Source organism: Apodemus sylvaticus, chromosome 22, assembly GCF_947179515.1.
Source record: "Apodemus sylvaticus chromosome 22, mApoSyl1.1, whole genome shotgun sequence".
Taxonomy (NCBI): domain Eukaryota; kingdom Metazoa; phylum Chordata; class Mammalia; order Rodentia; family Muridae; genus Apodemus; species Apodemus sylvaticus.
Genome location: NC_067493.1, coordinates 16,185,698 through 16,210,836, shown reverse-complemented (window position 1 = coordinate 16,210,836; position 25,139 = coordinate 16,185,698). Strand labels below are relative to the sequence as shown.

Below are 25,139 nucleotides of genomic sequence, written 5' to 3'. Positions count from 1 at the left end.
GAAGAGCTGGACTGCGCATGTGCCTAGAATCTCCCTGCGCATCAGCGTGCTTTGGGAAGTTTATTTGATCTCTCTTTTAATAGACCGATTGCAGAACACACACACACAGAAACCAAAACTCATTTCCTGTTTCCAGCCCTGCATCCCCAACAGGAAGGAGGAGACTGGAAGCATCTTGGGAGGAAGGAGCAGACACTCATTCACAGACCCCCTGAGGAGCAGCTGCGGTTCTGCTCTGCCACCCTGACCCTCAGCAGCAGAACCAGGAGGGCAGGAGGAAGGGCTCAAAATGGCTTGTGCAGGAACAGGGTTGCATGGCTTTCTAGTGCGCATGCCCAGCCTGGCTCAGCCCCACAGCTGGACCTACACACGTTGCTCTTTCTTTTCTGGGGTACCCATTTCCTACGCGGGAACCTTGGCTTTACGGTTTGTTTGTTTGTTTGTTTGTTTGTTTGTTTTTTTAAGTTTCTGGTGACTGTAGACATTTAGTCAATTATTCAAGCTCCCTGTCTCTCATCCAGTACAGTCTCTTTCCTGACATTCTTTTTACAGCTGAGTCTAAAAAGGTCTTAGCCTTGGGAGATTTTGTAGCCTAGACTATCAAGCTATGTGGACAACTTCCCACGTGTCAGGCGGAGCCTTTCTATAACCTTGGGTCTCAGAATTATTGGTTTCTAGACATTATTGTTTGTTCCATTTTACATAGATGGTTATCGAGGCTCAGAGAGGTTAAGTAAGTTTCCAGGGTCACACAGCTAGTAGAGGGTAAGTAGCCTACAAACTGACCCTAGAAGGGTTGCTCTCGATGTGCGAGTTGTGGTGGGGCTGGCGGCACACGTACACCTTTAATCCCAGCACTCGGAGGCAGTGGCAGGCGGATCTCTGCGTTTGAAGCCAGCCTGTACACAAGGCAGCAGAATCCTTTTCTCCCACAAAGTGCACACACCACTTGAGTTAGGAATATGGACATTAATGCACCACACGAAGACATCTTGGTCAACAATGGGAGTTTGGGTCAATGCCACATTCTCCAGGATGGTTCCCCAAGGATTTAAGATGAACTGAAAATACCCTGTGTGTAGCCAGTGGTTTCAACGTCTCTCTTCTGTCTCATTCAGAAAATACTCACCATCCTATTAAAAACTACTGGTAGTCACTTGAGGTGTTGTCTTTTACTGTCTATTGTAATGCTAAGTGCGGGGGAGGGGGGCAAGACCCGCAGTCTGTTCATAGCACCTGGGACCCTGCTTCTAAGTTAATTCTGATTGGTGAATAAAGATACCCATAGCCAATAGCTGGGCAGAAGAGACATAGGGGTTGAGGTTTCCCCGGGACTGGAGAGAGGACCCTGAGGAGGGAAGGAGCAGAAGAGAAGGACAGTGGGGAGGGAGGAGGAGAGCACCGTGGGCTAAGGACAGAGAACATGACCCAAAGGGCTGGCCAGATGGAACCCAGTAAATAGGAAGTAGAGTGATAACTCGGGGTTATCGATAAGAAGGTAGATTCTATCAGCACCGAGGGTAGGCAGCTGCCCTGCTATGTGCCGCCTAAGACATATTAAAATATAAAGGCTGTGTGTGTGTCTTTCATCCAGGAACATAACTGGTCAAGGGCGTGGGAGAAACCCTGTGCTGGGACTTTTAATATTAATTACTAGAGTTGCTATCTAATGACCACTATACAGGCCCAGAACAGTGGACTGCACACTGCCCAGGTGTATGTGGGCTCTATATATACAGTGTCTGTGACTCTGTCACTTAATGACACACTTCTCACAGTACGGGCTGGCCTAAGAGACACTCAGCTATGAACATAGCCATTTCTGAACAGTTAAAAAGCAAAATAGCAGGATCCTCAAGACAGCGATTTTCACCCCCCTTCCCTCAGCGGTTCTCAAACTGTGCCCCTCTGTTGGCATTATCTTTTTGTGCCCTGTGTAAAGGTTGTCTTTGTCTTATTCCAATGTCGATTTCTGTAGAGTTGAATACTGTCTGTCCTGATCTTGGTATTGTTATTTTTATTGGACCATCACCTGCCTGAGTGTTTTGTGACAATCCTTCTCCATTGCCTTCTGATTGGTTAAATAAAGAGCTGCAGGAGAGGAAAGGCGGGACTTCTGAGCAGGGCCAGGAACTGTGGGAAGAACTGAGAGGGTCTGGGTCCGCTGGGCAGTCACAGAGGAAGTCAGATGGACCAGGACATAGCGAGAGGTGACAGGTTTCGCGGCAAACGTGGAACAGAACGGGTTAATTAAGATATACAAGCTGGTGAGGATCAAGGGTAATTACGCTCTAAGGCCTAAGCTCTCATAAATAATAAAAAGTCTCCATGTCATTATAGGGAGCTGGCGGGTCAAAAACAGTCCGATTTTACAAGCCGGACTTGGGTGGCGAGGGGGGTATTGGTGGCAGATTCAGAAGTCAAATAAGCTTATGGTGGTTCTTATCTCCTGTTCTAATCTGCTCTTTGTTGCTGCGATGAAGACTGGTGGCCAAAATCAACTTGTGGCCCATCACTAAAGGGTGCTGAGGCAGGAACCTGGAGGCAGGAGCTGATGCAGAGGCTGTGGAAGGAAGAACGCTGCTCCCCATAGCCTTACTCAGCCTGCTTCCTGATACAACCCCGACCCACCTGCGCAGGGCTGGCCCCGCCCACCGTGAGCTGGGTCCTTCCACACTAATTAATCAAGAAAATGTCCCCACAGACGTGCCTACTGACTAATTTGTTGGAAGCATTTTCTCAACTGATGGTCCGTCTTCCGTGGCAGCTCTAGTTGGTGTCAAGTTGAAAACAAAACAAGACAAAACCTAACCAGCCTATCACCTCTCCAGGTGGCAATGCCACATTATGTTTGGAAACTGTCCGGACTTCAGAGCATTCCACTGAAAATGTTCTTAGCGTTTTGACGCTTACACGAGTCTGCCAGTGAACACAGACACACTAAGACACGCTCAAGAATGGCTACAGAGATTAGCCGAAATCGGCTTGGTGCAACAGCTCGATTTCTCTTTCATGGACAGGCTGATGATAGTTTTGAATTGCATTCGTATCTACGTTTTTGTTTTTACGAGAGGTCTGTTTTCCTCTCCTAAGGTTGTTCTTAGGTCATTTAATAGAAAATAAATACTCGAGTGTTTCATACTGTTCTCCAAAGCCACCCCTCAGTTTTTGGGTGCTGTCCTGTGTCCCCTACTATGCTATGGGACCCTGTGGTGATTACAGGCCTGTTTAACCTCAGTAGAGGGTAAAGGAGATGAAAATGTAGAGGTTGTCCCTCAAATCAGACTGGCAGGAGGCACTTTGAAACCGTGATGAAAACAGTGTAATTTCTTTTTCTTTCTTTCTTTCTTTCTTTCTTTCTTTCTTTCTTTCTTTCTTTCTTTCTTTCTTTCTTTCTTTCTTTCTTTCTTTCTTTCTTTTTAAGGATGTCTCCGGGCAGTGACTCCTGGCAGGTGACAATCAGAAGGCTCATTTTTGGCTTTTCCAAGTCAGCTCCACACTGCTGACAGCCTGGGAGGAAGAGGAAGGCATGCAGTCTAAAGAAGGCCTGGACTCCAATGAACAAGGACCATCTGTAATGGGATCTGATGTCCTCTTCTGGGGTGTGTGAAGAAAGCTACAGTGTACGCATATACATAAAAATAAATAAATCTTTTTTAAAAAAGACAAGAACAGGGTAGCCTGAAACTCAGTATAGACCAGGATGGCCTTGAACCCACAGCACTCCTCTTGCCTTGACTCTCAAGAGCTGGGATTACAGGCATGAGCCACTACATCAGGCTCTTATCATTTTTTTTCAATTCCCAACTGATATATAGTAATTGCACACATTCGTGGAATACAGTGCAATATTTCAATAAATATCTAGCTTATGTAAATGACAGGATTTGGGTAATTACCATAACCACCACCTCCGCCAGTCATCATTTCTTTGTGTTGCAAATATTTAATGCTCTATTAGCCATTTTGAAGTGTAAATTATATTATCCTATTGTGCTATATAGGATATTAAAATTCATTCCTCCTAGCCATCCTTTGCCCTCCATCCCATAATTTTGAACTCGTAGATGGCATCATTTCTATCCACCTATCCATTCAAGTCAGAAACCTGGGGACTTCTATGCATTCTCAGTTCTTTCTCTTACACCCCTCAATGTAACCAATCAGGCATCAAGTCCTTCTTCCTCTTTTACTTAGCAGATGCTACAATTGACATGCACTCCTCAAAGTTTATGTGTTCATAACTTGATCCCTGGTGCAACAATGTGGGAGGTGGGAGGCCTAACAATAGGTGGTGTGGCGGTTTGAATATGTTTGGCCCATGGAAAGTGGCACTATGAGGAGGTGTGGCCTTGTTGGAGGAAGTGCATCACTGTGGGGTTAGGGCTTTGAGGTCCTATAATGAAGTGCTGACTGAACCTGTAAGCCAGCCGCAATTAAATATTGTCCCTTATAAGAGTTGCCTTGGTCACGGTGTCTCTTCACAGCGATGGAACCCTAACTAAGACAGTGGTTAGATCTGCCATGAATCGTCATGGCAGGGTTAGTTAGCACAAGAGTCGTCTTGCTTCTTGCCTTTCTGTCTTCCACCATGGGACGATGCAGCAGGATGACCCTCACAGGTGTCAGAGCCTCAGCCTCCTTAGCCTCTGTATGAATAAAGAATGAAGTTCTTCATAAACTTCCCAGTGTCAGGGATTCTGTTACAGCAACAGGAGCTACCAAGACAAAGACGAGTCTCCCTATGACCTCGGTCCTAGCCCTCAGCCTCTCTTCTGGATGCACTGCAGCATATAGCTCTTGGCATCATCAACACTGACTGGCCAATGCAAGTGCAAGCAAGCTGCTCTAGATGCCACACCTGGTCTGACCTCCCACGCATCTCTGCCCTACTTTGCCTGAGACTTTAGGTTCTCACCAGCTCTTTTGTCTTCCTGTTTCCTGTCTTCCCACAGTTCTACTTCATATTGTCCCGAAGGCTGATGTTCCCAGTCATCTCCCAGGGTGAGACACTCTTCCCCAATCTCTATGACCTTCCATGGCTTCACAAAGAATTACTCTTTTGTTAATTTGCGCCTCAAATTTATCATCTTCCTGCCTCTCCGTACCTGCATTCTGGGATGGCAGGCATGTGTCACACACCAGCCAAATTATTCTTGATTTTTAAAAAATATTTATTTGTTGGACAACCCTGCTGTTAAGGTCAAAGTCCACCATGTCCTGATAACTCTCTGCACAAAATAGAAGGCTCCATACCTCCGAGGGACTTTCTTTTCTCTGTCCAACCTTGTTTGGAGGATGACCCTGTACAGAGCGCTCTGACTAAGCACAGGAAACCCACTCTACCCTCATGCCCATGTGATAATTGGGTGCTGTGTTATGACCAATGAGCCCTTTCAACTTGAATTCCCAAGAGCCCTCATGCGTGCTATTCCAGGAACGGTAAAGTAGCGCTGTCTCACTGCAACTGTCTCCAGAAGTCCTTCTGTCATACTCAGGGTTTGTCCAAACCCTGCCCAAGGCTCCTGCTCCCTCTGCCCTCGAGGACCAGGGGCCAATAGAGACCCACATTCATTTATTTTATTTGAGGGAGTATGCGGGTACCACAGAATGCATGTGGAGGCTAAAGGGCGGCTGTAGGGACCGAGTTACCAGGCTTGGCAGTAAGTACCTCTGCTCTCTCAGCCATCTCACCATCAGTTTCCATGGTTGTTTCTTCCAATAAATGAGAGCTACTTGGGGCAGGGATGGTGATTTCTACCCTCTTTGAATCATCATTTCCTAGAATAGCACTGGACCAGTCACAAAAAGAAGTCACCGGAAACAATAGGAACCCAAAGCAAGCTCCAGCCCAGGAGAGCCTGGAGAGGAGTCAGAAACATGGCCACCTGAAGACACGCCCGTGCTATCACCTCTGACAGGAACCTGTCTTCTGATAAAATGTTCCCCATAGCTCCAAAAACAAAAGTGTGGAGTGTGGGAAGACCCACATCATTTTCTCCAATTCAGATTTAATTATCTTTCTAAATCTCTAAAAGGGAAGGGATCTGTGACACAGGTAGATACAACCTGCCTACCAGCTTCCCCCACCCCAGGACCCAAAGGTCTTGAACTGGCTCCATAAATACAAGCTTGCCTCTCTCCCCTACCTCAGCCTTCGCACGATTCTCCCAGTGGTCCCAGCGGCCACCCTGCAGCATAGATCAGGCACACGCCATTAGATGGGCTTAATTTACCAACAGCTTGGTGACATCTTACTGTCCCATCTGACTGTTGGCTTGACAGCTCCCACACCACTGGCTATTCTGGTTCCCCACCGCCATCACTGTGGAGGAGCTGAACTTTTGCTACCCAGTCGTAACTGGCCCTCCCTGTTCACTCTTCCACATCTGTGCATTCAAAAGCCACTGATTAAAAGCACGCAGGATAAAAATTACCTATGGAGTGAACACACAAAACTGCTTCTTCTATGGCATGTGCATTGTATTAAGACTGAAAAGCCGTCTAGAGAGTAAATGTGGTAATGCACACCTGTTACCCCAAACATGAAGAGCTAAGGCAAAGGGTTTGTGAGTTCAAAGTCAGCCTAAGCTACATAGTAAGGTTTTTTTTATTCCAAAAGGGAAAAAAAAATCCCGTAGAGATGACTGGCGTATACCAGAAGCACTTATGGGTTCTATACAAACACCATATAGTCTTACAGAAAAAGTGCAGACCCCTGTCGATTCTGATGTCCATGGGGACCTGCGATGAATCTCCTGTGAAAGCCACAGAGCTCCAGGCACATCTGTCTGATCAGACCACATTAAAGGGCCACCTGTGGCTCAGTGTAGCTAACCCAGCTGACACCATGCTTCCGGCCTGGGCAACATCTGCTTTATGCTCTGATACGCGTGGGGTACTTCCGGACGGTGTGCCGCCTACAGACTAGATCCATCTCCCTTTGTCATCTCGAGCAACGACAGGAGTGTTATCCCAGGTGTGACCCAGGTGTGACCCATAGAAGATGTATGACGTTGGGCAAATTTTCTCTCTGGGATTCCACTTCTTGTCTGGCACAGGAGCTGACCAATAGCATACAGGACTGCTTTAGGGCATCAGTGGGTTAAGAAAAAGGACTAAACAGCACGATGTAGCAGCATATCCTTTAATCCCAGTACTTGGGAGACAAAGGGATCTCTGTGAGTGTGAGGCCAGCCTGGTCTACATAGTGAACTCCAGTACAAACAGAGGTACAAAGTGAGAACCTGTCTTGGCAAAAAAAGAAGGAAGAAGAGGAAAGGAAGAAAGGAAAAGAAAAAGAAAGAAAGAAAAAAGGTCCCAGGATGGGTCAAGATGGTACCAGGGAAGGTAGCAATGTTCCCTGTTAGCCCTTCACAAACGCCTGACAAGAAACTGCTTTACAACAGGAAATAGAAGCTGGTGAGGCAGGCAACTCTAAATGTTTCCTCTTACATGCCCTCCTCCCCAAGGGCAGAGCTCAACCCAAATCCCCTCCCCGAGAAGCCAGGCCTCCCAAGGAACAGATGTTAGCAGAGCTCAGGAAATCCTCTTGTCATAAACCCAGCCAGCCTTCCTGCAAGGCCACCCTCTTTGTGTCCTCCGCGGACTTGCAGGCTGTAATCTGAGCGAGCCTCTGAATCCTCATAGCCGCGTTGCCTGCTTTGTTGTAGGAAATGGGTTTGAATGAACTCAAAGATAGGAAGTGTCTCACACTTAAAAATAGCCCCTTTTATGAAAATAAGCAAGTACAAAGTTCCCCCAGTTAAGACCTGGCCTTACTCTGTTAAGGACAACATCGCAAAGAGAGGCCTGGGGGAGCCTTAGTGTCGGCATGTACCTCTCTCGTGCCTGAGTATATCAAAAGTACTCTTACAGAGAGTGGGGCTATGGACAGGCAAGGGCCCATCTGCTACAAAAGGTCCTGTGGCAGGAAGCATGTCAGTATGTGACAGTTTCCTGGGCCATGTGTTTTAACTGACACGTTATGCTTCTATAGTTACAACCCTAGGAACCGTGGGAAACGCCTCACGAGGTAATCAAGGCCCGGAAAAAAAAAAAAAAAGACTTGGGCAGGAAAAGTTTTCCTTTATTTAGGTTCCATGGTACCAAACAGCAGCAGGCTTAGGCAGGAATGTCACAGGCCAGTGCTTAGTGGGACTCTGGGACCTTTTAGCTCTAAAAGGTTATCAGCTTACGGGACTTGTCAAGCATAGCCAGTCGGTTATAGGAGTCAACTTTCGGTCGTCATTGAAGTTCTTTTAAGCCTCTTGTTTTGCACCGAGCAAGCAAACAACATCTAATCCCTCGGCCACAGAGCACCGAGCCATGCACGCCTTTGCCTCATGTTCTGTGTGGTTGCAGGTTAACCAGATCTTCAGCTCTCCACAGTAATCCCTGCCCTCGGTGCACACCAAGCTCTGGCCTGGCAGGCTCTGTTCAGACTTCACTTTTTGGACATCGCTTATTCATAAATACTTGTTAGACCCACCACACAGACAAGCTACCCAGGCTATTATTTTTAAAGCAGGAGTACATGATTTTGTGTTTGTAGAGACTTCATGACGCACTCGAGAATCCGGTATCAAAGTCTTTGCCTTCAGGAAGAGCGCGTTGGAAGATAGGCTGGAAGGAAAGACTTCCACACTGCAGCCCACAGCACGCTGGTGCGTGGGCAGCACAGACATTGCACCTGCCACCTGGAGTTTCTTTAAGATGTCAGTTTTTGGTGTAAGACGCACAGGCTAAGCAGATATGTGTCTGTAGCTCAATAATATAAAAGACACCTAAGTCACCAACCCCAACCTCAGCGAAAGCCCCCTCTTCTTCTAATCCACTGATTTTCTAAAATGCATGGTTGTAGACTTTTAGTGCACGGGTTTCTTTAACATTAATTTCTACCTCAAATTTTAACATATATCTCATATATGTGACATCATATATCATGTGTATTATTTTGAGACAATGTGTAACGCTGGCTGGCTTTGAACTTGCTATCCTCTTGTGTGCTAAGATTATTTCCTCTCTTCTCCTCTCCCTTCCCTTCCTTTCCCCCTTCTCCGTCTCTGTATTTTTGTCTCTGTCTCTCTCTGCTGTCTCTGTCTCTCTCTGTCTGTCTCTCTCTGTCTCTCTCCTCCCTCTTTCTCTCTCTCCAGGGTCTTACTATGTAGCCCTTAACATCTCCACTGCTGGGACTGAAGCCTGTGATACCCTACGTGGCAGAAATATTCTCCATCAAATTTAGAGACTAGCTTCCTTTCAAGTTTACTCAAGTCAGAGAAAAATTCAGCTGCAATATTCTTATTTTCTATTTTCTTTCTGTAAATGCAGCAGTCACGGGGACAACATACAGAGAGGTAAATGAGCAACATCTGCTCAGAACTCTTTACTTTTATATCTTTATTTTTGGAAGAGAGGGTGCTTCTGCTATAGCACGTGTGTTAGGAATGGGGGGGGGGGCAACTCGCATGAATAACTTCTCTCTCCCATGTGGATTCCAGAAATTGAACTCAGCTCAGCAAGCAAATGCCTTGACCCAATGAACCATCTTATCGACCACCCCCCCCCCCAGGACAATTAAATTTATAAAATTATTTTAAATTATGTATATGTGTGTCAGTCTCTGCGTTTGTCTGTGCTTGGAAATGCAGGTCCCCTAGAGGTGAAGTTACCAGCAATTGTGAGCTGTCTGACTTGGGTGCTGGGAACTGAACTCAGGTCCTCTGCATCAAGTGCTCTAACCACTGAGCCAGCTCCCTAGCCCCAGAACAACTTTATAATATACTTCCCTCTGTTCTCTCTCTCTCTCTCTCTCTCTCTCTCTCTCTCTCTCTCTCTCTCTCTCTCTCTTGTTTGTTTGTTTTTGTTTTTGTTTTTCGAGACAGGGTTTCTCGGTGTAGCCCTGGCTGTCCTGGAACTCACTCTGTAGACCAGGCTGGCCTCGAACTCAGAAATCCACCTGCCTCTGCCTCCCAAGTGCTGGGATTACAGGCGTGCGCCACCACACCCGGCTTCCCTCTGTTCTTTTAATCTCTATTTTCCACAGAATACAATGATAAATATTTCATAAGCCAGAGGGTTGTGTCTGGCATTGTGGCTGAATACTGAGCATTTTCCTGGGGACAGGAAAGTAGGACCCTTGTCCAGGCCATTACACACATGTCCATCCAATCTCCAGCAGGCTGTCATGATTCGAAAATAAATAAGTGAGCTCAAATGGTCTCCTGTTATTATATTTTTTAATTAAATATAAAAATTGAAGATGTCTGTTCTTCTCCTGCTCTTAGCACACACAGCTCCTGCTGGCTGCAGGAAAGAATTTTAATAGGGGAAAAAAATAAGATAGGATAATTAAATAACCCTAGTGTCAGGAGTGATCCAGCGGAAGCCGCTAAGAATAGCGTGTCAATGTGTTGCTATGGTCAAAGCTAGTGTAGCTGAAAACATCCACCACCTAGACATGTGAGGCCCAGACCTGGGAGTTAGCACATCCGGGCATCTTGTAGCACCCAGGAAGCCCCACCTCCTACTAAACACGCCCTCTTACCAGCCCTAGCCCCACCTCCTACTAAACACGCCCTCTTACCAGCTCTAGCCCCACCCCCTACTGAACACGCCCTCTTACCAGCCTTAGCATTCAGGTATAATCCTCCCACTTTGGAAGAAGACTTTCACAGGGCTTTCAGGGCTATCACCATGCCCAATGGTCTCCCTACTAATTATCAACAACCACTAGGGAGAGCAGGCACCAGATACCTTTCTCAAATCCAGAAGTCTTTAGGACAGGGATTCCCTACCCTTGGATAAGGACCCCTTTGTGGGTTGCCTATTAGATATCCAGCCTATCTAATACTCACATTACAATTTATAACGGCAGAAAAATTACAATTATGAAGTAGCAACAAAATAATTTTGTGGTTGGGGGTCACTACAACAGGAGGAACTGTATTAAAGGGTCGCAGCGTTAGGGAGGCTGAGAACCAGTGCTATACGGCGAGGGTGACTGTTTTCCTCTTTCTACTGAAGAAACTGAGGTAAAGAAAGTTTTTGCTCATTTGTTTGTGGTGTGTAGTGGGGCTGGAGAGACGGCTCCTCGGTTAAGAACATTTGCTGCTCTCGTTGAGGATTCCAGTAGCCACGTCTTGAGGCCCGCAACCGCCTGTAATTCCAGATCCAAGGGTTCCGTGCTCCGTGGGTCCCAGCCCTCAGGTACACACACTCACAGTTTAGGTTTCGTCTGTTGCTATGCATTGTAATGCTCAATACTAGCCCGCAAAGCCTCGTTGCTCTCCGGGAGGAGAAAATCTGCCTGTACACAAGTGGTGCTGTGTAACCTTGCTCCCACGTTATCCCTGATTGGTGAATAGGAGGAAAGAGAGACGGTAGGGGGAAGAAAAGATGCCACGGGTGGGTGTGTCATGAAAACACGTCCCCGAGGGCTGGCTGATTGGCATTAAGAGCTACCCAGATGGCACATGGCAAGTTTTTTGTTTGTTTGTTTGTTTGTTTGTTTGTTTTTTGAGACAGGGTTTCTCTGTATAGCCCTGGCTGTCCTGGAACTCACTCTGTAGACCAGGCTAGCATCGAACTCAGAAATCTGCCTGCCTCTGCCTCCCAAGTGCTGGGATTAAAGGCGTGGGCCACCACTGCCTAGCTTCCCCCTCCCACCCACCACCTCCCACTCCACCCCTCCACCCCACCCCCACCCCCAGACAGGGTTTCTCTGTGTAGCCCTGGCTGTCCTGGAACTCACTTTGTAGACCAGGCTGGCCTCGAACTTAGAAATCTGACATGGCAAGTTATAACGTGGGGTTGTTGATAGAGAAGTCAATTGGAATAGCTTAGATGGTAGATATCTACCAAGCTCTAGTGCATTGAAGGCTTATTGTAAATATAAAGATCGTGTGTTTTTTTAATCTGGGAACTGAATGATCAAAGATGGGGTACAACCCCCTCCTATTAACATTAAATTTTTTTTCTACAACACACATACATAATTCTTAAAAAAATAAAAGCAAACCTACTGGCCAGATGTGGTGGCCACGCCCTCAGTCCAGGCACTCAGGAGCAGAGGCGGCAGGTCTCTGTCAATCCGAGGTCATTTTGCTCCACACAGTGTGTCCCAGCGTCGAGGCACTTACGTGTAATCCCAGCACTGAGGGGTCGGAGTCGGACTAGGATGGGTTCAGTGATAACGAGTCTGAGAGGAAGAGGTGAACTGAGGAAATATGAGAACTGAGTTGTGTGAGTCGAATCCTGAGTGCTTAGGAGAAAATTCCCAGAAAACAGAGCAAGAGCTGTGACCTCAGTTTCTTAAAAAACACGGGACTGTTCTTGGAGTATGTCCTTGACATGGTGGATGAGAATGGGTTTACTTCAGACTATTCATCTATTCAGACTCGCTATCGTTATCTGTTTATATGTATCTACGGAAATACACGTTTTGCCATGTGCAGTAAGTATATCCTTATGATCGTGTATTTTCTTCTTAAACCTCAGAGGATAAATTGTCCCGAGGCTCTGGACAAAGTCGGCCGTTGCATGAGACTTTAGTCTGCCTCGTTTTTAGTCTCCATTCTCCCAGGTTCAGCCACCTTCAGGTTGGTAAACAGAGCATGAGATAGAGTAGGCAGGAGGTGAAGAGATGCCCAGGTTCAGCCAACCAGTAAACAGATAAAAAGGATTCAGAGCTGTTCGCACACTTGGCTCTGTTAGAACAGTTTGCCCCGTCAGAGTCCACAAGAACTGGGCTGGCAGTGGTGGCCCAGTGGTGGCCTTAAGGAGAGCTGGGCTTACGCCAGGTGGAAGCATTTCCCAAACACACACACTGCCAGTCTTATCTGAAGGCTGAGGCCACCTTCAGTTGCTGCCACGGGCTCTCTAGTGTGCCAACAGGAGAGCAGAGGACACTGTGCTAGCTTGGGGGTGCATTGGAACCTGTCCTGAGATCTGCTGGTGAGGCATCCCTCTGACTCCCTTCTTACCACCTTATCTTCTGTAGGACCTCAGGTCTCTTTCTAGGAACGGATTCTATTCTCAGATCCTCTAGGCCAACCAAGATGGTGCCCCTGGGTTCCAGTATCTGGGGAAACAGAGAAGGAAGCAAAAGCATCACTGAAGGAAACACAGAGGTTCGTACCCCATGTGTGCCCCAGATAGAGAGAGCTTGGGGAGACCTTGTTGCTTCGGGGGGTCTGCCGTCCTGCTACCCCCTCGTCTCACATGTTCACAGCCAATCTGCGTAGATCTGGTGGTTAGCAATTTACCACTGACCAAATCACAACCATCCTCAGGTTGTCCATGGAAAGATACTCTGCCAAAACAGCGTGATGTGCAAGGGGCGACCAGAACAGTGGCCCTCTCCCCAGTCCTAACTGTCTTCTAAACATGAACTTTCAATGATTTCAATCAAGCATCAGGTAGGATGGGGACACACTGTAAGAGGCACAGGTGGTGAACCTGACTGCCCTGTGGAACATCACAGACACTCCACGTGACCTTCTGATGCAATGCAGCAGTAAACAGCGGCAGGTGTGCGAGGCTGTGCGGGAGGAGCTGGGTGTGCTGTTCGTGGTTTATTTTTCTAGAGTTATTTATTTTATGTGTATGCGTATGGGCCTGAGTGCATGTATGTGCACTGCATGCATACAGGTGCCCATGGGTGCCAGAAGAGGGCACTGGATCCCCTGTAAATGTACTTACAGGTAGCTATGAGCCACCCAAGGTGGGTGTTGGGAAACAGAATTCTACAAGAGCAGCAAGTGCTCTTAACCACTGAGTCATCTACCCAGTCCATTAATATTATTTTTAATAAATAGGAACAGCTTCTAAAATAATAGTAAGAATGAGGTATAGCTTAGCTTACAACATATACTTAACATGAGAAAAAGCCTTGGGGCCCATTCCTAAAACCAAAATAATAATAATAATAATAATAATAATAATAATAAAGTATGATGGCTCTGAAAGGATGGCTCAAAAGCTAAAAGCACTCACTGCCTTTGCAGATGATGAATTCAGTTCCCATCACCTATATCAGACAGCTCACAACAATCTTTTAATCCCACTCTGGAGGATCTAGCACCCTCTTCTGGCCTCCATGGATACTGCACTCACATGCACGTACCCATACAACACACACACACACACACACACACACACACACAAATCTCTTTTAGAAAACATAATGTTAGCCAGGCAGTGGTGATGGATGTCTTTAATCTCAGGAGTCTGGAGGCAGAGGCAGGTGGATCTCTGAGTTTAAGGCCAGCCTGGTCTACAGAGTGAGTTCCTGGATAGCCAGGGCTACACAGAGAAACCCTGTCTTGAAAAATCTATCCATCCATCCATCCATCCATCCATCCATCCAACATTCAATCAATAAAATGTAACAAGGGCATGAGCCAGTTGCCATTGTGTCTAATAATTATCACTCAGTGTTATTTACTGTATGGATCGTGCTATAAACTTGTTTGGTTTGGTGTGGGTTTGGGTTTGAAACAGTCTCGCCATGTAGTCACTGCTGGCCTGGAACTCAGAGAGATCCGCCCACCTCTGCCCCCTAGAGGACTCAGCAGGAGGACTGAGCGCATGCGCCACCTACCCAGGCGGATCTACCATAACCCCATTGCATATGTGGTTGTTCATCAACTGGAAAACTGTTAAACAGCAAGAATGGACTCTATTTCAAATCTTTATATACAGTCAGTTAAATATAACATACACAAAGACAAAAGGTGAAAGAGGAGATTTAAGAAGACAAGCAGGTTCTTCGGATCTCTGTACATTATCCGGGCACATCAATCATCGCTGGGAGGAAAACTTCCCAGCAGAAATAATTAGAGGAGCAGGGAGATGAAATCAGGTGGAGAATGTGTTTGGGAGGTGTAGAAAAATAGAGTATCAAGAGAGGATGGTGAGGATGGCAGTAATAACCTACAGTTCTTGTCAGCTAGCACCGTCATTTAGACCAAAAGCAAACCTGTGAGGATGGACAACGGGGCTGGTTTTTCATACTGGGAAACTGTTGGCCGGAAGTTGGCACCTCGCCCTGAGTGCCTCCATTGCCACTTTCTGGCTTGGATCATGATGTTTTTTGGTAGTGTTTCCGGGGACGGAGGGCAGGAGGAGTGGGTTTAGCAGGTAGAGGATTTGTCCTGCTGCTGCTGTTGGAGGTACCCGGGAAACTGATGGCACCTCGCTCTGAGTGCCTCGGTTGCCACTTTCTGGCTTGGATCATGCTGTTTTCTGGTGGCGCTGTGTTTCCCGGGACCGAGGGTGGGAAGAGCAAGTTTTAGAAGGGAGAGGATTTGTTCTGGTCAGTGTAAACGTCTGCAAAATCAGTCTGGTCGCAGGAAAACCATTTGGAAACTGTCTTCTTAGGAGGCAGAGCTGAAGTGAGTTGTATCTGATCACTTTGATTAGGAACAGCAAGCCCAGAGGGGTGGTAGGGAGGGCAAAGTTGAGTGGTGCGCGGCTGAGTGAGGGGTTGGGTTATACAGCAGGGGCGTGGTCTTCAGCGTGGGGGGATGGGGGCACGGGGTGGGAGCAGTCCAAATGAAGAGACAACCCAGGAAACAATGAACAGTGACAACCTCGTGAACAGGAACTGTCGCACATGGAAGAGACCAAACCATGTCGTTAAATGCTTGTCGGGTTCCCAGATCAGTCCTGGAATGGAGAGCTGGGAGAGACGTCAGGGCCGGGGTGTTCTCTCTCTCCTGAGAGCAGAGCCTGCCTAGATAACTGGTGTGAGCAGAACCATGGTTCTATGTGCTGTACCACAAAGAAGAGAAAAAGATAGAGAATGGGGTAGGGACACTCTGGAGAGTGGCTCAGCGGTTAAGAGCACCGACTTCTCTTCCAGAGGTCCTGAGTTCAATTCCCAGCAACCACACGGTGGTTTACAACCATCTCTAATGAGATCCAATGTACTCTTCGGGTGTGTGTCTTGAAGACAGCTACAGTGTACTCATGTAAATAAATACATACATAAATAAATAAATCTTTAGAAAAATAAATAAATCAATAAACAAATTTAAAAATTAAAATTAAATTAATAAATTAATGAAATAATAAAATTAGTATTAATAAATTAAAAATTAAATGAAAATAAAATTAATAAATTAATAAAATAAATTAAAAAGAGAGAGAGAATGGCTAGTGAGAAATTGATGTAGTTTAAATAACAGTAATTTGCCAGGTAGTAGTGGCGCACACCTTTAATACCAGCGCTCAGGAGGCAGAGGTAGGCAATTATCTGAGTTTAAGACTAGCCTGGACTACCGAGTGAGTTCCAGGACAGACAGGGCTACACAGAGAAACCCTGTCACAAAAAAAAAAAAAGAAGAGGAGGAGGAGAAAAGATGGATGGGTAGATGGACAGACAGACAGACAGACAGACAACAGTAATTTATCAAGGCTGATGGCTTGGTTTGGGTCATGCCAGCATTACGGATGAAACATTAGGGTCTCCTAGGCCAGTTTTACCTTTCTGTGGGCCAAATTGCTGGGTTTCCGACCTGGGACAAACAAGCTGCTGGATGCCCACTTACCATATCAGAGTGGGCCTGGCCTTCAGGCCCTCCAGCATTCCTCAGAGCCTATCCCTCACAAGACAGGACAGGCATGTCCCACCCTCTGCCCTGAACTCTCCAGCCGTGGGGCTGGGCTTCCCCTCCTCTAGATGCTCCTCCCTATAAAATCCAGACAGTTTGCAAGTGCTCTCTCCCTCTCTCCCTCCCTCTCTCTCTCCCCCTCCCTCTCCCTCCTCTCCCTCTTTCTCCCTGTGTGCAAATGCTCACCATCTGCACGGCAGCTTCCCTGGCTTGCTCCTTTAGACCCATGAACCCACCAAGCTGCTGCACCCAAACAAACCTGCCTTTACTTTTTAACCTGTCATTTTGCTTGAATTGGCTTATTTTGTCAGCAGAGACAACCTATGACAAACACCATTTCAAAATACAAAAATTAAGCCGGGCATGTGGTGCTCTTGAGAAAAAGGGAGTAGGACGGTGAGCTCTGGGCCAACCTGGGCTACACATTGACCTTGTCTCAAAATTTTGAAAGGTCTGGATAAATGCCTCCACAGTAGAGTGGTTGCCTTGACTGTGCCAGAGACATATCCAGCATATTCAAGGGAGTCATCTTGCGGGTGGAGAGGTGGTTCAGCAGTCAGGAGCACTTGCAGAGGACCAGGGTTCAACTCTCAGCACCCACATGGTGGTTCACACCTGTCTATAACTACTCTTCCATCCGCGATGGGAATTACATGCATGTGGTGTGTACACATACACTGAGGTAAACATCTGCATTCATAGAGTCAAGCTAAATATATCTTTTAAAATGAAGCAAATCATCTTACAGCCTGGACTCCCTCATTCTCCTCCATCAGCCAATGGAAGTGGCTAGAATTCCCAGGCCTTGGACGGACAGGGTCAGGCCTGCTTTCCTGTGCTGTCCACGGCTGGCCATTTCTGATTCCAGCTGTAGAGCTCTGAGCCTGGCTATTTCTTGAGCACCCTAGAGAAAGTTACTCTTTTACTGTCTACAGAAGATTCCAGAATGACATGGCCAACAAGTTGGAACCACACCAACTGTTCATGCCCTTTGGAAGTTTTAAGAATGATCCAGTGTTGACAAATCTGAGCTTCCTACTGAGTCACACTTGGGGGTGGGGAGGATACCTAAGAAGCTTTCAGGCCCTGGCAAGACTGCTCATGCGGGGGAGAGCCTTGGCTAAGAGACTGCTCATGTGAGGGAGAGCCTTGGCTAAGAGACTGTTCATGGGGGCGGGGAGCCTTGGCCAACGGACTGTTCATGGGGGAGAGCCTTGGCTAAGTTAAGTCCTGCAAGGCAGTGCATACTAAGTGTTCTCATTCCTGTTACCAGTGAGGGGTCCACGCTTACAGCTCTCAGATCTGCTTCCACCAAACAGGAGCATCCCAAAGCGAAGGCAGATATTTTGATTTAGTGCATGTCACACTCATGGGTGGATTTTCCCACCAACAAATCAGGATTTGTCTGCATTTGTCTCCCCAGCAGGGCTGGGGAGATAGTTAAGAGTACTGGCTGCTCTTGCAGAGGACCCGGGTTCAGTTCCCAGCACCCACACCGCAGCTTACGACTGCCTGTAACTCTGATTACAGGGGATCTTAATGCCACCTTCTGGCTCCCAAGGTCACCAGATACGCATGTGGTCCATACGCATGCATGCAGGCAGAATACCCAAACACACAAAATAAAAAGAAATAAATCTTTTTATTTATTAATTTTTTTAAGATTTATTAATTTATTTTATACAAGAGTACACCACCATTGCTCTCTTCAGACAAGCCAGAAGAGGGCATCAGATCTCATTACAGATGGTTGTGAGCCACCATGTGGTTGCTGGGAATTGAACTCAGGACCTCTGGAAGAGCTGTCAATGCTCTTAAACACTGAGCCATCTCTCCAGCCCTGGGAATAAATCTTTAAAAAAGAAAAAAAAAATCCAAGGGCTAGAGAGATGACTCAGAAAGTAGAGACCTAAATTTAATCCCTAGAAACCACTTCACGAAGTTGTCTTCTGACTACCTGTGCCATGCGTGGCAAGTGTGCTCCCTCCACCCACGCACACGCCCCTATACATAAGTAAATGTTATAAAACACTTTTAAGAAAAAAAAATCCCCCCTCCCTAGAAAATGACATTTGCAACATTGTTTCATACCACTATTGTGTGAGCTTCTGCAAATCCAAGCTGAAATACCCAGATCTTCCACCTGAGGCCTCTATTCCAAGATTGTTTGTTCTCTGATTTCTCCCTCCTTCCAAACCTCTTCTTTCCTTTTTAGATTCTCTTTTATCCTACCTCATGGAGGCTCTGGTAAGAGTATTGCCACAACGTTGAGCCTTCTCCCCTCCCTCAGGCTACATAGCAAATTCCTCTTGTACTCCACCAGCATTCATTCAAGGATGGATGAATGAGGCAGGGGAACTACCTTGAGTTCAAGGCCAAACTTGGCAACGTAGTAAATTGGAAGCCTACCAGGGATTGGCTGCTTTTGCTGGGGACCTGGGTTTTATTCCCAGCATTCACAAGGCAGCTCATGTAATTCAGTTTCAGGAAGATCTGTCGTCGTCGCCCTCTTCAGGCCTCCACGGATACTGCATGTATATAGTACACACACATACATTCAGGCAAAACACCCACACACCCATCAATGGAAAAGGGGAGGGGGCAGATGTGGTGGCCCACGCCTTTAATCCCAGCACTCTGGGAGGCAGAGGCAGGCGGATTTCTGAGTTCAAGGCCAGCCTGGTCTACAGAGTGAGTTCCAGGACAGCCAGGGCTATACAGAGAAACCCTGTCTCGAAAAAACCAAATCCAAAAAAAAAAAAAAAAAAAAAGAAAGAAAGAAAAAAGAAAAGAAAAGAAAGAAAAAGAAAAACAAAACAAAACAAAATAAAATTTTCCTCAGAGAGGAAAATTGAGGCCAACCTGCAACCCGAGACACTGTGCAAAACAACAACAACAAAAATAAGTTAAAAGCCTAAATAAATAAAGTGGATGCTACTTCCAAGTCATAAATCAAAGTTGGCACAATTTGGAGCATTTGGTCAGAACTATTGTTTCCTATTTTAAAAAATAAGAAAGGTTTTGAAAAATGAGTTGCACAGACCTCATTTAATATGTCGCTTATTTCTTGTTGCCTCATTTTCAACACTTCCATTATAGAAGGCCAGTATCCATGCTATCATCCCACATTACAAGTAAGGAGACAGGGGAACAGATAGCCAAAGTAACTTCTCCAAGGACACACAGCTGATTAGAAGGCAGGCCAGGATTCAAACTTCACTCATGTGCTAGGTAAGCACTCCGCCCGCAGCCACGTTCCCAGCCCCACAGACATTTTTGCTTATCACAGCTTTGGGGAGGAAAGCAGGTGACTAAAATAGCCTACAGGGCTCACACAGCTCCTTTTGCCCACGTACTCAGACCCCAGACATCAGAGATGTTACGACTAAAAAGGCTCCATCTGGGGAATCACTGCCCACCGCTTCCCCACCACTTTCCTGAGCTGGAATCTTGGAGAATCCGGGTTGAGGCAGTCTGGTGAGCTTCCCTCTGGGAAGGGAAATGTTGCTGCCTGTTTTTGGGCTGTTTCCACTGAGCTAATTAGTGCATTTACAGAGTGTCTGGGCTCACAGGCTCCCCACAAACAGTGAGTTGGTCTTTCTAAAGTCTAGAATGCTGTCCCGACAAGCTGAGTGAGTGATTTAACAAAATGAGCCTTAAGAGGCCATCTACGGGGAGGCCCAGGAGAATGGAGCGTGGTATTGATAAGGTCCAAGAGGGCAAAGAGATAAAACCCAGAGAGACCTTTGCATTTCAGAAAGGTGTGGGGCTTTTAATCTGGGCGCCAAGCCTGGGGTGGGGGAGTGGAAGGAGGGAGGAGGGGGGAGAAGTGGGGGCAACGGTCCGTTCCCTGACTGGCAAACAGTCTGCCACACTCTTATAGTGAGAAACTGAAGGTCTAACCTCCTCTGATTCCTCCCTACAGCCTCCTCACCCCACTCCGCCCCCCCGCACACACCCTTGTCCTAGCCAGGCACAAGCAGTGCGGATCAGATGTATGACTTGTTTTTCTTTTTGTTTTCATTTGGCTTTTTAAATTCCAGCTTTAAAAGCCTTCCCCAGTGTGCCAACAAAAGACACTCTGAAACCCAAGGGTCTCCTCACAGGGCAAGCAAAACTCAGGCACTTCCAGGGTCATCCTGAGAAGGGCAGGGTGTGAATGGGAAAGGAGCATTGGGGGCTAAGTCAGTGCTGGGCAAAATTCTGGAATGAGGCCCTGTCGGCCCCCTCACTCTTTATCTTCCTGGTGTCAGTCTGGACGGAGGAATCTTCCCGGGGATTGAGTCCTGCAATCCCGGAAGAGACTTTTTTACTGTTTGAAATTTATAACGGACCATTACGCCATTTAAGTTGTTTGAACCCCAGAGTTTGGGAGGAGACACCTCGGGAATGAATGCAGTGCTTTGCACAAACTAGGCCACGACTCTCTCAGCAAGCTACAGCCCCAGCCCTTGAGAAGAACTCTTAAGATACACGTTGGGTGCCTAGGGCAGATTTGCTGTGAAGCTAGCTATTCAAACCCAAACTTCAGACCCACAGGTGCACAGCCACCCAGAGGCACGTGCGCAGGCCCAGCCGCAGGCTCATAGGGCCAGTGCTACCAATTCTTCATTGGTGAGATTTTGGTTTTAGTCTATTTATTTATGTGTATGAATGCTTTGCCTGAATGTATGTATGTGCACCGGGTATGGGTACCGGGTACCCATAGAAGTCAGAAGAGGCATCAGGTCCTCTGGAACTGGAACTATGGGTGTTTCTGAATCACCATGCTTGTGCATCAGATCCTGTCTCTGCAAGAGCAGCCCGGAGCCATCTCTTAGCCCTTGTTGGCAGAATTCTTAATTACCTAAGATTGTGGCCTCTTTTCTCCCTCTAGTTAGCCACACGGTGAGTGGCTCCCTTCTGCAATGATGTTCTGCCCAAGCAGGTTGGGTGAAGCAACCACAGACAGAACCCTCTGCTGAGCCGTGGTGGCTCACACGACTTTAATCCCAGCACTCAGGAGGCAGAGGCAGGCAGAGCTCTGTGTGCTTGAGGCCAGCCTGGTCTATGGAGTGAGTTTCGGTACAGCCAGGACTGAACAGGGAAAAAAACCAAAACCAAAATCACTACAACAAAAAGAAGCCCCTGCCAGTGAGGTGCTTTGGGCTCTTACTGTGACCGGTGATCCAGTGCCTAACAGAGCAGAAGACACGGATGTCAGGTGCAGACTGGGTGTGGACACCTGTCCACGCTCTGGGACCTAAGCACTCTGTCACAGCACTCCACCCTCCTAGAAAGACCACAGCAAGAGAACTGCAGCTGTTCTTATTGTGGGTTCATCAAGGAGTCCAGATGAAAGGCCAACAGTGGTATAGAGACCGTTATGCCGTGGGGGATGTGAGGCCGTTGTGTGAGGTGCCCTTTCCCCGCCCGTGGATGGAGCTCGGTCACACCTGCCTGGACACACAGCGATCCTCAGAATGACTTATTTCCATGTCTACCTTTGACACGGATGGCTTGTTATTGGGGATTAACAGATGGGTTGTTTCATTTTGTCGATGCCTGGTTTCAGGTAGCCCAGGCTAACCTAAAACTGACTTGAGGCAGACACTGAATTCCTCATCCTCCTTTTTTTTTTGTTGCTGTTCCTGAGGATTTTTGTTTTTGTTTGTTATGGTTTTTGTTTTGTTTTGTTCTGAAGACAGGGTCTCACTGTGTGGCCTTGGCTGACCTGGAATTGGCTACCAGATTGGCTTTGAGATAACAGAGGTCTACGTGCCTCTGCCTGGTGAGTGCTGGATTAAAGCTGTTTGCTACCAGGCCCAGAAGACTCCTGGTCCTCTCTGGCCTCTATTTCCTTCATGACAGGCTTTGGCTTTCTAGATTTTTTTTTTCTTTTTTGATATGCTTCAACTCATGAAGAAATACAAAATATTGGATCACATTTCCATAGTATAATCTCTTTTCACTGGAATCTTCCTCTATACTCTTTCATCTTCCCAAGAATCTGGTAATGGCAGCAAAGATGAGACACTGACCAGGTACAAGGATGTGTGCCCAAAATCCCAGAGCTTGGAAAATAGAGCACTGGGAGTTACATAGAGACCAGCCTGGATTAGGTGAGGCTCTTATCTCAAATAAAGGAAAATCATGACCTCAGTTTTGCCCACCCAGTGTCAGCAATTAGAGCCATGATATTTCATTATCTTGGAATCCTATGACAGCTTGGAGAAAATGTGGGCGGGTGCACTGGTTAGTTAGGTCAACTTATTGGGTCACCCCCATCAGACTGACCTATAGACAAGCCTTTTAGGAGATTTTTTCTTGGTTAGTAATTGGGGGGGGGGCACAGCCCACTGTGGGCGGTGCCACTCCTCCACAGGTGGGTCTGGGCGATATAAGAAAGCAGGCGGAGCAAGCCAGTCAGCAGCACCCTCCAACGTGGATCACCCCTCCACGGCCTCTGCATCAGTTTCTTCTCTAGGACCCTGTCCAGACTTCCCTCAGTGATGGCAAACTGAAAACTGTAAACTGAAACAAACCCTCTTCTCCACAAAGTAGGTTTTGTCCAAGCAATTGAAAGCATACAAAGATGACTTTATTAAAAACCAGTCTAAAACAATAAGATTGAATTAAAGCCCATTCTCGTAAGATATATGTCAGACTTCTGGAGAATTTAAGAGACATGGCATTTTTGAGGCATGTATGGAACAACAAATAGGACTCATGAATAATCAATTTTTATAATTAAGTCTCCTTGCTGAGTACAAACCCAAGGGAAAGGGGATTAGAACCTTGCAAACTTATTCTCATGGGAATCACAGAACCATTGAGTAAACTAGCTAGATTTAAAAACCGGTGGGCTCTAGAGGCAACCGGATACCGATTTATTTTTGAGACAAGCATTCACTAGTAGCCCTGCCTGTCCTGGAATTTGCAGTGTAGACGGGGCTGGCCTCAAACTCACAGAGATCCATCTGCATAAAACTGAATCTTTATACACAGTGATTGGAAAAAGGATGTTTTGCACAATGTGAAAAATAGAATTTTGAGGTTGTGAAAGTGCACGCTTCCTTCCTTCCTTCATTTGTTTGTTTGTTGTTTATCCTGCTAAGGCCCTTTCTCCGGAGCTTTATCCTCTCCCTGCAACAAACCTTGGCCACTTTCCATTCCACTCACTGTCTTCACTTTTACGTTCCCGTCAAACCCAACTCTACTTCACAGATTTTGAAAGCACCCAGGAACTAGAGAAGGAGAACGAAAGCGTCCAAATACAAAGGCTGAGCAAGGAAACGGCCTGGCAGGGAGTGCCTGGTCTCATCAACCACAAGACTTAGGTGTCAGGAAAACTCCGCCAGAGCTCCCACAGGCTGACGTGCCTCCTCCCTCTCACGGCTCCGGGAACCCTTGGCATTAATTTCCTAAGGCTCAGAAACCTGGCTCTCCCCTAAGCTGTAACCCAGAACTTCTCTGAGCTCCCAGCAGCGCTAGGGCGGCGCACTGGCTCCTAGGCTGCAAAACGCTGCGGCCCTAGCTACCGCCGGTCTGGCAAAGCAGGCTGTGCCGCACAAGCCTGCAAATTCAAGAGAAAGCAGGGGTCGAGGGGCTCTGTTTGCGGGCTCCGCCATCTCCTCTAGAAAGCACTTAGCGAGAATAAAGTCACCCGCCCACCCCGGATACCTTCTATTGCAATGCTGACGTCCCGGCCTCCTTAAAGCCAGCATTTTTCTCCCCGGGAGAAAGCATTAGTTAATGATTGCCAGCCGCCTTCTGTGGCTGGCAGGCCACGTGACCTGGCCACGTGACCTGGAGCCGGCTGGGATGGCTTCTCGGATTTGAATAAGCTCCGGCTTCTTATTGCAGTTACCAGTCTGTGGACGCCGTGGGTGCAACGTGATTGCCTGGCGGTTACACAACGCCGGAGAGTTGTGCTCGCCGCTGCCAGCCGCTCCGGGGCTGACTTCTAAAGGAACAGAAAACAAACAGGACTTGGTGTTTTCCAAAGTGAGAGTCCCTTTTTTCCTTTTAGAAAATGCGTCTTGGCAAAAGGCAAAGCTCAACCCTGCCAAACTCAAACTGCACTAGTCCTTTTGGGGCGAAAAGATAAAACTGCTGTGCAACAGGCGATTTTTACCACGCCTTTCTCTTCTCCCTCCTAGAAAAGGCTTCAAATAGGTTCTTTTTACGTTTATAAAAAAGTGAACACTAATAGAACTTGGTGGCATATACTTTTAATCCCAGGACTCCTGGAAGCAGAGGCAGGTAGGAATTTGTGAGCTCAAGGCCAGCCTAGTCTACATAGTAAGTTCCTGACCAGCCTGGGCTACTCTGTGAGAACCCGTGTTGCCCCCACCCCACCCAACCTTCACAACGCCACCATGCAACCCGACCCCCACCCCCACTCTGTATTAAGGTTCAAATACAATAGTAACAGTGTATTAAAGGTTCTGTGTATTAAAGGTCCTAGGGTCAAACCCGGAGAGAGGGAGAGAAGGAGGGAGGGAGGGAAGGGGGAGGGAGGGGAGGAAAAGAAAAGGCTCT

General features: G+C 47.1%; 1 long non-coding RNA gene across 3 annotated transcripts in view; it reads right to left on the bottom strand.

Moving 5' to 3' along the window:
• Positions 1–24,421, bottom strand: part of LOC127673382 (uncharacterized) — a 36,737-nt gene extending 12,316 nt beyond the window's left edge. For 2 of the 3 annotated variants that reach the window (XR_007975146.1, XR_007975147.1), the window contains exons 1-2: positions 24,279–24,421; positions 12,024–13,081 (exon numbers count right to left, since the gene is read on the bottom strand). This is a non-coding gene — a long non-coding RNA (uncharacterized LOC127673382). Of the gene's footprint in view, positions 1–8,075; positions 11,352–12,023; positions 13,082–24,278 lie in introns of those variants that run through there. The other variant, XR_007975145.1, reaches the window with a different exon arrangement.
• Positions 24,422–25,139: the final 718 nt, after the last annotated feature.